Genomic DNA, 12,288 nt, shown 5'->3' with positions numbered 1-12,288 from the left:
TTGAGTGTTCACAAACCTCAAAGGCAAGAAGCATGAGAGCATTAGAAGAACAGCTATGTCATGACTTAAAAATGACAATAGGAGAGAAGAAAGGTCCACTATCCATGGTAAGTTAGCATGGGTATCAGGGTGAAGGCAGTGTAGAAGCAGAGGAAGTAAGATGGAAGAACCTTTAATCAAAGTGGATATCATTGCAACTGAAGGCATGGCATCCAGTAATGTAAGAAATATAACGTATGATTGTAACCACTGTAGTTACAAGAGTTGCAAGTCCCTGTGTTAAGTGAATACAGATGACACCAAGGAGATGGTGGTCCAGAATAAGTCATACAGTGTATTCAAAGTTATGAAAACAATTACGTTGAAGCAACAATTACAGATCAGGATGTGAGATCTGATGTCTATGAGGCTTATATGAGGAAATGATCCACTGAAATTACTGGTACCTGGAGTTGACTCTTCAGAGATATCAAATGCAGCTTGCAGTGAAGATTTCTCTGAACAAAGAGACCTAAATTGATTGAATTCATTGTTGGTTGAATATCAATGCAAATAGTTTATAGAATGTACAATCTCATGTATTTAAATGTTTGATATTTTTGAGAGTTGATCTCTTTTTACAGCAGAAGCAATGTGGCTCCTGTTATCTTCCAAAATTCTTAAATGGTTTCTACAGATTGGTGAGTAGCATAAGAAAAGGAGAGAGAAAACAGAACTACCAATCTGTACCCTTCTATCAATATTTGGGAAAATGCTGAAATCCATAATGTAATTTATGACATCAAGGTACTTAGAAGGCAATAATATGATTGAGCAAAGTCAAGATGGATTTATGAAAAGAAAATCATACTGGACTTCCTTGAAGGTGTATCTAATAGAGTAGATGAGGGGGAAACCAATGGATGTCATGTATTTGGATTTTTGAAAGATTTTCCATAAGAATCCACATGAAATTGGTGGTAATATACTAGCAAGGATTGGCAATTCATTAAAGATAAAAAATGAAGTGTAGAAATAAATGGACTCTTCTCTGGTTGGCGATGTGACTAATGGGTTACCGCAAGGATCAGTGATTAGGCCCCAACCATACCATATTCACAAACCATATTGGCGATTTGGCTAAGGGGACCATATGTAACTTTCCTAAGTTCACTAATGATATAAAACTAAGTGGAATTGTGAATAGTGATAAGGATGCAAAGAGGTTTTGTGGTTGTAAAGGATTTGAGTACAAGAATAAATGTGTCATACTGCAATTATATGGATCCCTTGGTGAGACCACACCTAGAATATTGTGAGCCATTTTGGTCTCCTTAACTAAAAATAGGAGATAGCTATTCTAGATGGAGTGCAGCAAATGTCGAACTCGGTTGGAGAGAAGACTCAAAAGACCACTGTTCTCGTTCAATCTCTTTATTATTTGATCCGAGGAGAGAGCACCAACCCAGGCACCTACGTCCTGGACCAGGTGGTCTCTGTGGTACATCAGTTTACATACATCCTTATAGTTATCCAGAGAAAGAAGAAATTACCATATATGGAATGATCACGCAATAGTCAGGCAACATAGCACTTATTTCTTACACGATGATTGGTTACAAACAAGGAAATCACTTAAAATAGTTAATACTTCAGTTGAGACGATAGTTCCTTAATCTCTCCAGGCCATCTACTTCTACCGCTTATCTTTACACAGACAAAGTTCTTCATTGTGGTTTCAGGGTCAACCTGCTGAACTAAGGACCAATTGTGTAAACTTGCTGAGCAAGGAACCTACTGTGTTGGTACTATCGCATCTCAAGGTTGCAGAGAACTAGCTAAAGAATGGGAAAGACATTCGAAGCAAAGCACAGCTATTTTAAGTGACCTATAATTCATGTCTTAGGGCTCACAATCTATAATATACTAACCTTTCTTTATACCTTGTACAAATTCTCATTCCCTCCTTTTATCATCCCATGATAACTATCATCCGGGGATTCACCAATTTCATTTCTGGGATGGTGGGTCTGTCATATGAGGGGTGATTGAATAGGTTTAGGCTCTATTGTTTAGAGTTCACGAAAATGAAAAGTGATCACATTGAAATGGGGAGGATGTTTTATCTGAGCCTAGTACAAGAGGTCACAATCTCAAAAGAAGGGATAAATCATTTAGGACTGAAATGAGGAGAAATTTCTTGATTCAGAGCTTGGTAAATAGTTGGAATCCTTTACTCCAGAAGTGTGTGGAGGCTCAGTTGTGTGCAGAAATCAAATCATACTTTCTTTTGAATGCAATTAGGGAATATGGAAATAGGGCAGCAAAATGGTTTTATAGAGTTAAAGAGTCATAGAATCATATAGCACGCAAACAGGCACTTTAGCCCAACTCGTCCATGCCGACCAAAGTGCCTGCCTGAGCTAGTCCCATTTGCCTCATATCCCTCTAAACCTTTCCTATCCATGTACTCATCTAAATGTCTTTTAAACATTGTAATTGTACCTGACCCTACCACTTCCTCTGGTAGCTTGTTCCATATACCCACTACCTTCTGTGTGAAAAACTTGCCCCTCAGGTCCCCTTTAAATCTTTTCCCTAAAATCTATGCCCTCTAGTTTTAGACTCCCCTACCCTAAAAAAAAGACTGTGACCATTTGCCTTATCTATGCTCCTCATCATTTTATATACCTCAATAAGGTCACCTCTCAGCCTGCTACATTCCAGGGAAGACAGCCTCAGCCTATCCATTCTCTCCTTATAACTCAAGCTGTCCTGTCCGAGCAACATCCTTGTGAATGTTTGAACTAGATGATCAGCCATAACCTTGTCGAAAGGTGGATCAGACTTGAGGAACAGGATGATCTACTCCTGTTTCTATTTTTAATGTTTTTGTGTAGGTGGAGCTTTAAGAACAAAGTGTGTCATGTGATATGTCTTTGATACTCTTGTACTGAACCTTGCTGTTTAGTTGAGTTACTGTTTTCAGTATATCTCTCTGCATTTTTCTTATGCAAACAGCAACAGGGGAAACCCATAGATACTGCACAAAGCAATGTTCCAGAACAGAAAAATCAATTACGAACTTCAAACTTACACAAACTGCACAGCATTTTGTGGTCTGATATAATGTTGTATATTTATAACTTTAACAGATCCTAGTTCCAAAGATCTTGCCTGACCCGCCCAATGTTTACAACATTTCCTGTTTTTATTTCAGCATTTTTTTAAACTCTGCTGTCCCATACTAGGAACGGCTTACATTTACATAGCACCTTTAGTGTGATTAAAACATCCCAAGGTACTTCACAGGAGTATCACTGGACAGAAAAATAAATATTAGGACAGGTGATAAAAGGCTTGGTCAAAGAGAAAGTCTTAAATTTGAATAAGCGTAGTGATGTGGGAACTTGGTGTCTACTGAGCTCTTGCCAGAGCTGTTTATGATGGAGTGAAGAAGGGAGACAAAGGTGGGATTGTTCAGATGCCAGAGTTGTAGGAGGGCTATAAGGTTTTAGGAAGTACTGAGAAGAGAGACTGGATAAATATGAACACAAGAATTAGAAATTTAAAGAGTCGCTAAGTTGGGAGTTATTGTAATTCACGAGGCAAAAGGGTCAATAATTAATAATAAACTGTGCAAGTCACAATGGAGTTTTGGATTAACTGAAGGCTGTGAAGATGGGATGCCAGCCAAAGGAGTGGTGCAACTGTTGAGATAGAGCTAACAAAAACATGAATGAGTGTTTCATTGAAGCTGCTGGTGGGTTAAGGTGGAGATAGTGATTTTTTAAGTTTTGGGGGTATCTAGGCATTGTGGGCAAGGCCAGACCATTGATTGCCTATCCTAGGTGCCCTTGAGAAAGTGGTGGTCAGCCATCTTCTTGAAATGCTTCAGTCCATCTGATGAAGGTACTCCCATAACGCCATTGTGGAGGAAATTCTGAGATGTAGATGATGAACAACTGGCATAATGTTTCAATATCAGGAGGGTGTGTGATCCTGCTGCCAGTGTTAATAGTCAGATGTTTGAGAGGTGCTGTTGAGAGAGCTGAGGTGATAAACCACAGTGCATTTTCCAAAACTACAACTTCAGCTATTGTATGCCAATGGCGGAGGGAACAAATGCTTAGGCTGGTGGATGAGGTGTCGATCAAAGTAATTGTTTTGTCCTGGACAGTGTCAAGCTTCGTCAGAGTTGATGGAGCTGCACTCATTCACACAAGTAAGGAATTTTCAATTATTCTCCTGACTAGTTCCTTAAAGATGGTGGAAATGCTTCTGGGTGACAAAAGATGAATCACTCACTACATACAAGTCAGTGATAATAAACCCAATTCTGATTCTGCAGGATACCCGGCCTCTGACTAGTTCTTATAACCATGGTCCAGTGAGTTTCTGGTCAGTGATGAACCAATGATCGTGAAGTGCTCGATGATAATGGGATGATTAGGCTCTCTTCTGTTGGAGTTGATCATTGCCTGATGCTTTCATGGTGCCAGTGTCACCTGCCACTTATCAAACCCTGCCTGAACGTTGTCTAAGTCTTACAAAATGCAGGCACAGGCTGATTCATTTGCTGAGGAGTTGTGAATGGAATTAAAAAATGTAATCATGCAGCAAATATCCCCATTTTTAACTTTATGATGGGAGAAAAATCATTGATGATGCAGCTGAAGATAGCAGGACCTGGGACACTGCCTTGAGAAACATCTGCTCAAATGTCCTTGGTCTGGAATGATTGACCTCTATGACTAAAACCATCTTCTTTTGTGTGACGGATAATTCCAATCATTGGAGTGTTTTCCTCTTGATGCCCGTTGACTTCAGTTTCATGAGGGGTCCTTGATGCCACAGTCAGTCAAGAGCAGACACTCTCTTCTCACCTCTGGAATTCAGCTCTGAGGTGCCAAGCCTGGAGTGATATCTCCAGGAAAGTGATCTTCACAAAACCCAAACTGGTCATTGGTGAGCAGGTTGCAGAGTATGTGTTGCTTGATGGCACTGTCAATGACACCTTCCGCTATTTTGCTGATGATTGAGAGTAATTTGATTGGGCAGAAATTATCTGGATTGGATTTGTTCTGCTATTTGTGAGCGTGACATACTTGGGCAATTTTGCACACTATTTTTTAGATGCCAGTATTATAACTGTACTGCTACATCTTTACTAAAGGCATAACTGTCTGCATTTTAGAACTAGCTCTTCAGTTCTACAGCCAAGATGTGGTCTGGTCCCAAAATCTTTGCTGTTTCCTGTGCTTTCACATTGGAGTGACTCAGATTGGCTGAAGACTTGCTTCTGTGGTGGTGGGGATGTCAGGAGGAAGCAGAGATGGATCATCTACATGCACTTCTGACTGAACATGGCTGCAAATGCTTCAGCCTTGTCTTTGTCACTCATATGCTGAGCCCCACCACTGTTACTTGTTCAGTAGAAAGTCAAGCACAAGACAGTTACTGTTTGTTTACCCCATCCATTACTCCTACAGTCCTAAAAGCCTGTTTTATATAATCTGTCCTCAATATCTGAGCTTGGAGCACTGGTAATATTCTGTGCATCTGTGCTGAACACCTTTCAAGGATGATATATTTTTTCTAAGATGTGAACAAGACATGGCACTCCACTTGTGAGGCATTGTATAGCTGCATCAAAGTTGCCTTCCCTTTATATTCGAGCACTCCATCAGGAATCCATCATTGATTAGTCCATCAGGACTAATGCAAGGTCTCAACCTGAAAAGTCGACTATCTCTTTGCCTCCACAGATACTGCTTGACCCACTGAATTCCTCATTTAGTTTGTTTTTTGCTCCCTTAATTTTGCCATCTCTTGCAATAAAGGCCAACGTACTATTCTTCTTCCTAACTTCATGCTTCACCTGCATATTTACCTCGTGCGTCACGTTAACCAGCAACCTGAGACTACTTTGTATTCCAACATTTCCAACTTTCTCTCCATTTAAAAGGTATTTTCTTTCTACCAAAGTGAACTTGTTCATGTTTTCCCCAATTTCTACTCCCTCTGCCCCCTTCTTATGTACTTGTTTAATCTGTTTATATTGTTTTGCAGATTCTTTATAATCTTCTCGCAACAACCTCAAAATCTAGTGTATCATCATTAGATTTGAATGTGTTGCCTCAGCCTTTTCATTTTGAGATTTTAATATAACATTTCACAAGTCTGTCAAATTGAAAATGACACACACTGTGATTTTAGTTCTGTTTTTTTAATCAGCATTAAGCACTGAAACTGTTCAAATATAAACACTTATAATGAGAATTTAATATTTATACTATGATTCTATAAATTCTATAGAATTACTATGATTCTATAAATGAAATTGTTCAAAAATGTTTACAATTTTTTTCTTAATAATTGGAATTTATAATGTCCAAAATATGGTCTTAAGCAATCCTAAACCTTACGTATTCACTAAAGTAATTTATCTACTGATTTATCTTTTCTATTTTCAAAGTTTTTACTTAAAGATTTCAGCCCGTTTAAGAAGCCTGGGAGCGACTGAAAAATTGATGTAGAGAAAATCTTACACAGAGCTTTTGTCTCCATCTGTGTATTCTGAACATGAGAAATGCATTTAGGCAGTGTCAACACGTTAACTAATGGTCATGGGCTTAAACTACAAAACTAATTCAGCACTAATTGGCAACCTCATTCAGAATGGTTGCAGGTTAGCCTGCCTGGGAAGTGGTGCTGAAACTGGACTGAAGCATGGAAGTGTATGACTTTTAAGCTGGTTGCTTTAAAGTTTTCCAGTCCTGCGAATTAAAATTCCTCACCTCGATAGGTGGATTTCAAAAATTGGCTAAAAACATTAGAAATATGGTATTGCATTAATTAAAGTATTAGAAACTATTATAATTACAATATATTATTTTTACAAGAGGTGTATTAATAAATGTTTATTTGAGCTAGGTATATAATATCTATCACTTTATACTTCATAAATTTTTACATTTACATTTGTAATGGAAATGAAAGGAACTTGGAATTATATCAGCGGGAGCTAGAAAGTAAACATTTCAAACTCAAACCCAACCCTGCTACTTGGAGTGCAGTGGGTATTTACCAACCTAATTCCCAAAATTTCATTGAGTCTACCTGACTCAAATTTTCTATTACTGTCCAGGTCTTGTGAATCGGCAAGGACTGCAGAATGGATCAGTTAATTGCTTTCCCAACCCTGCTTATAAACTGGGAAAATTAGGAATGTTTCATCTTAGTCAACTAACCAAATCTCTCCAGTGATTGATCCACTTTTCCTACCTCATCAAATTTGGTCTTCCATGGAGAATAGCATCCTCCATCACTTTCTCCTCCTGCTAGCCTCATTCTCCACAGATTCTCCATGATCTTTCCTTTATCCCTAATCTCTTTGGTTTCTTCTTTGATCATTGCACTAGCTCCCATGATCCCTCCACAATCCTCACTAGTTGTCCTTTGACCTCTGTGACCCAACATACTCATCAATTGCAGCTAAAGCAGGAGGCCAGCCCACTTGACAAGCAGTCAACCTCTCAATTTGGTTGCCTGCAACTAGGAAACAAATTTCATCAACATAATTATTAAGGTTAGTAGGATGTAAGAAAAATCTGGTCTTTAGAGTTTTCCAGCTGGAAAATATTGTGGCCTGTAAATCTGCATTAACTGTCACATTGTAATGACACACTCAGTGATAGTCTTGGAGCAGCTCAGTTTTAAAACTGTCAGCTCCAGTATCTGTACTGCATGAAAACAATAGCCTAGAAAATTGAATAAAGACAATTGATTCTATGTATGTAAATCACACATAATGGGGAATTTTGACATGTTCTACAGTGTTTCCTAGTGAAGTCCTATCTATTGAGTAATTGGAACAAACATATTCTATTATGAATCACCTTTATGCTGGAGTAATTTCCCTTTTATTTTGCACATAATGATGTCATCAATAAGTATCACTTACTCAGCAGAAATCAGCTTTAAAGGTCATACAATTCAGCAAGAGTACATCACACTTCAGTGTGTGACTTAAAGTGACTTGCTAGAAAATAAGGTTATATGCTGAAAATCATCCCCTCTAATTCTTATTTCCATAAATCTTTATTGCTGGCAGCCCTCAGTACAGATTGAAGATTCTGTGAACTGATAGCCATTGCTTACACATCCCTCAATCTGTGACCCATTGGGTTACTGCAGATAGTGGGGGATTTAGGACCAGCCATGGTAATCGGGTATACCATACTTAGATTGAGGGATGCCCTAGTTTATTTGCTCCTACTGCCCCCCACCTGGGACTGCCATGGCGAGATAACTTAAACAGGGCTGATCTATTTCCCATATCCAGCATATAGCATGCAAATGATATTTGTTGTTGCCTGTCCAGAAAACCACAGTGTGTGTGAAGTGTACAGGTTGGATTGGTATTGGTTTATTATTGTCACTAGTACTGAGGTACAGTGAAAAACTTGTCTTGCATACTGTTCGTACAGATCAGTTCATTACACAGTGCATTGAGGTAGTACACAGTGCATTGAGGTAGTACAGGGTAAAAACAATAACAGAATACAGAGTAAAGTGTCACAGCTACAGGGAAGTGCATTGCAGGTAGACAATAAGGTGCAAGGTCATAACAAGGTAGATTGTGAGGTCAAGAGTCTATCTCATTATATAAGGGAACCATTCAATAGTCTTATCACCATGGGATAGCTGTCCTTGAGCCTGGTGATATATGCCCTCAGGCTCCTGTACCTTCTGCTGATGGGAGAGAAGAGAGAATGACCTGGGTGGGTGGGGTCTTTGATTATGCTGGCTGCTTCACCAAGGCAGCGAGAAGTATAGACAGAGTCCATGGAGGGGAGGCTGGTTTCTGTGATGTGCTGGGCTGTGTCCACAACTCTCTGCAGTTTCTTGCGGTCCTGGGCAGAGCAGTTGCCATACCAAGCTGTGATGCATCCAGATAGGATACTTTCTATGGTGCATCGATAGAAGTTGGTGAGTGTCAAAGGGGACATGCCAAACTTCTTTAGCCTCCTGAGGAAGTAGAGGCACTGGTGAGCTTTCTTGGCCGTGGCATCTATGTGGTTGGACCAAGACAGGCTATTGGTGATGTTCACTCCTAGGAACTTGAAGCTCTCAACCCTCTCGACCTCAGCACCATTGATGTAGACAGGTGCATGCACACCGCCCCCTTTCCTGAAGTCAATGACCAGCTCTTTTGTTTTGCTGACATTGAGGGAAATTAACGTATATTTACAGGAGTAAATCACAAAAGCACTTCCTTAAGGTAAGAATGTCCCAATTTTTGATGACTTCTAATTTGGCATTAGAGCTAACCTTAGCACACATATAGCACACAAAAAAAGAATGAAATCCAATTCTAAGCCTATCCAAATAAACGGGCCCATTTTCCAAGTTTTGCCATATTTTTATATTTCTTTATACCAAGTAGTAATCTGGTATATCTGGGTTGCCCCTTCTCCAAAGTCTTTATTCCTTTTTATAGTATTTACCCAAAACTTCCCAAATTAATAGAACTATTTTATGTTTATTATTACCTCTTAGTTTTTATATTCTACCCTTTTGAAATAAAACCTTAAATTTCCCAAGTTAATTTTACAGTTTCAATAACCTGAGACAGTGACATAAAAATCCTTGCTCAGTGGCAAACACCGAATTCACAGCAGAGGATCCGTTTGATATTCCATTTCCAATAAGATCTCAGATGCAGAGCACGATATTTTTCCATATTGCAGGTTTGGCACAAGAACCCAAGGATATATTTCCACCCTGCTGTCTTTATTATCCTTTGAACTTGCATCCACAGGTTGCTTTGCTCTTTCACAGCACTTAAGCCTGCTTCCATTCTTAATATTTCTGCTGTGTTTTTAACAACATTTAGCACCTTGTACTTGCTTACTGAAATAAATCCATCTTCTTCCACCCTTTGTTCTATTTTAAGTTTGCATTGTTGTTTAAAAGAATTAACTATATCACCTTTGTTAGGTTTCATCTGAAAAATTTAAAGATCATGTTGTCTAGGACATTAGATTTATCATTGTTAAATATGGTTTATAGAGGTGGGCCGTGGACTGAACCCTACAAGATACGACTTAACTTTTGTAACCATTATGAAATACAACTCCTAGTTCCCATATATTCCCACCTTTAGGATCCACTTCCTTAAGCAGCATAGAAATTTGCCTTGTACATTTCATGATTGTTTTTCTAAAAAATGTTCTTAAATTCCAAAAATGTTCTCTTTTCAGATATTTTCCAATTTTAAGAACTTTATTAGCATGCTTGCTAAACGGTTATTTGTTGCACAATTTTCACAACAAATGTTTTACTTTTTAGTAACTAATTGATCGCTTGTGACATTACACCATTTATTCTTCAGGTGAAACAGCAGCAACAATGATTGTTGCCATGGAATCAACTTTCTTAATGACAGTATCTCACCATTTGCCCTTCTCCCTTGAAACTCTCTTGAAATTCCACCTCTAATCAAGCCTTTAACTGTTCTTCTAAATATCTTCTGGTTCAGCACCAAGGCATTGGACTCTTCCTGTAGAATCCCACCATTAGACTTGAGTGACAATGTCCTTCCAATTTTATTAGCTATCATTTAATATAGTGGCTCATGTTTTGGAAAGTTAGTGTGAAGTATAAAATTCCATTCTGCACATCTCTGTGCCAACAATAAAATTTCCAATATGACATATTGCATATGAACTCCACCCATGTTTTCAACTTACTGACTACAACAAAGTACATTGGGTGGGGAGGGGGTGTCATTTTAAACTTTGCCATCTTTGTGGTAACCTGGAGAGCTAATTGCCTCTGGTTGTACAAGAAGTCTGATTTTCATTCCATTGAAATCACTGGTTCAGGTAACGAAGCTGGAAGATGTTTAGCCTGTTAAATTATTCCCATTATCATATATATTTTAGGTCAGATATTTTCTTCAAATATACTTTAAAATTAGAAGAGCATGAACTTTTTAATATCTTAAGTAAAGATGATAAAATAAGTATTATGTCACAGAGCCAATTTCACAGAGTGGAATTCTATTTATTAGAATTCAATCATTTAAAATGTCAAAATAAGTGCATAGATATCTTGCCTGAAATTTATTATTATCCTCTAACATTATGTGTATTGAAAACATTATTAACTTTTTCCACATATTAATCTGCCAAAATTATTTTTTTTTACCAATTTCTTAACAGAAAAAACACCAGAATCAACAAAAATGCATAGTCCATATTATTCAAGGAAGAAATCAATACAACCTGTTACATTTGTGAATTTGGCTACCAATGCTACTCCATTCCTCAAAGAGTTAACGATGTTACAATTGAAAAGCTGCTTTCTTTTCCCTTTGTCTTCCAGCCAATGTCTTCTAGCCAATTATAGGGAATACTTGTTCATTTTTTCTGCATGAAACACTGTTCGTTGTCTTTCCCACTGCCCCCTTCCAAATCCCATGTAAATGTTGGGTCTAGAATATGGAAGTTTGACAGATTGTAATAAACTGTTTCTTTTTCAGGTATCCTGTGCTTTTTGGCTTTTATGTGTGAATGGGAAATGGCTGAAGGCACCTGTGTTGATTGCAGGTCCCATAGGCAGCTGCTCAACTAATGAATGGCTGATTATGTTCTAACATGCTTTGTCAGATATTGGCAGAGTCCATTCTGTTCTCTTTTTGCCTTTTCATTAAGGGGTGCCATTGACAGACGGGTTACCATTTATAAAAATGTTGTCCATCAAGCTGAGGAAAGACAATGCTGTTTTCTGTGGCCAGTGACTGTGGGAAACTTTCTTTTGGCTATTCAAGCAATTTTAGTTGCTTACATTGGTTAAAGCTGAACGATGAGTACAAAAAAAACTATAATTAGGAAAAACGTATGCTGATAATTATAACCAAATCAGTCTGTTTGTCTAATTTTACACAATTGCAGAAGGACTGTTTTATAAAGTAGCAATAGAATTCAACAGGATAGTTAAAGCAATAGGGGTGTACCCATATCTTATAATATGTGCAATTTTTTAAAATTCACTTTGTTAAGCAGCACTGGGGGAGAAATTTAACTTGCACTGCCCAACTTGTACCTGAAAATGTGAAGGCAGTAGTGAAAAATAGAGCCACTCCACTATTAAGCAAGTACCACCTGAGGCCACATTCAGGAGAGCATATTAATGGAAGAACAACCTGCCTGCCTAAAACAGGAGCTTGGCTGCCAATGCCAATTCAGGATCCTGCAATAATTGTAGGACCATCAATGCAATATCCTGGTACAAATGTTT

This window comes from Pristis pectinata, chromosome 1 (assembly GCF_009764475.1).
Source record: "Pristis pectinata isolate sPriPec2 chromosome 1, sPriPec2.1.pri, whole genome shotgun sequence".
In the NCBI taxonomy this organism is placed as follows: domain Eukaryota; kingdom Metazoa; phylum Chordata; class Chondrichthyes; order Rhinopristiformes; family Pristidae; genus Pristis; species Pristis pectinata.
This window is presented reverse-complemented; position numbering follows the sequence as displayed.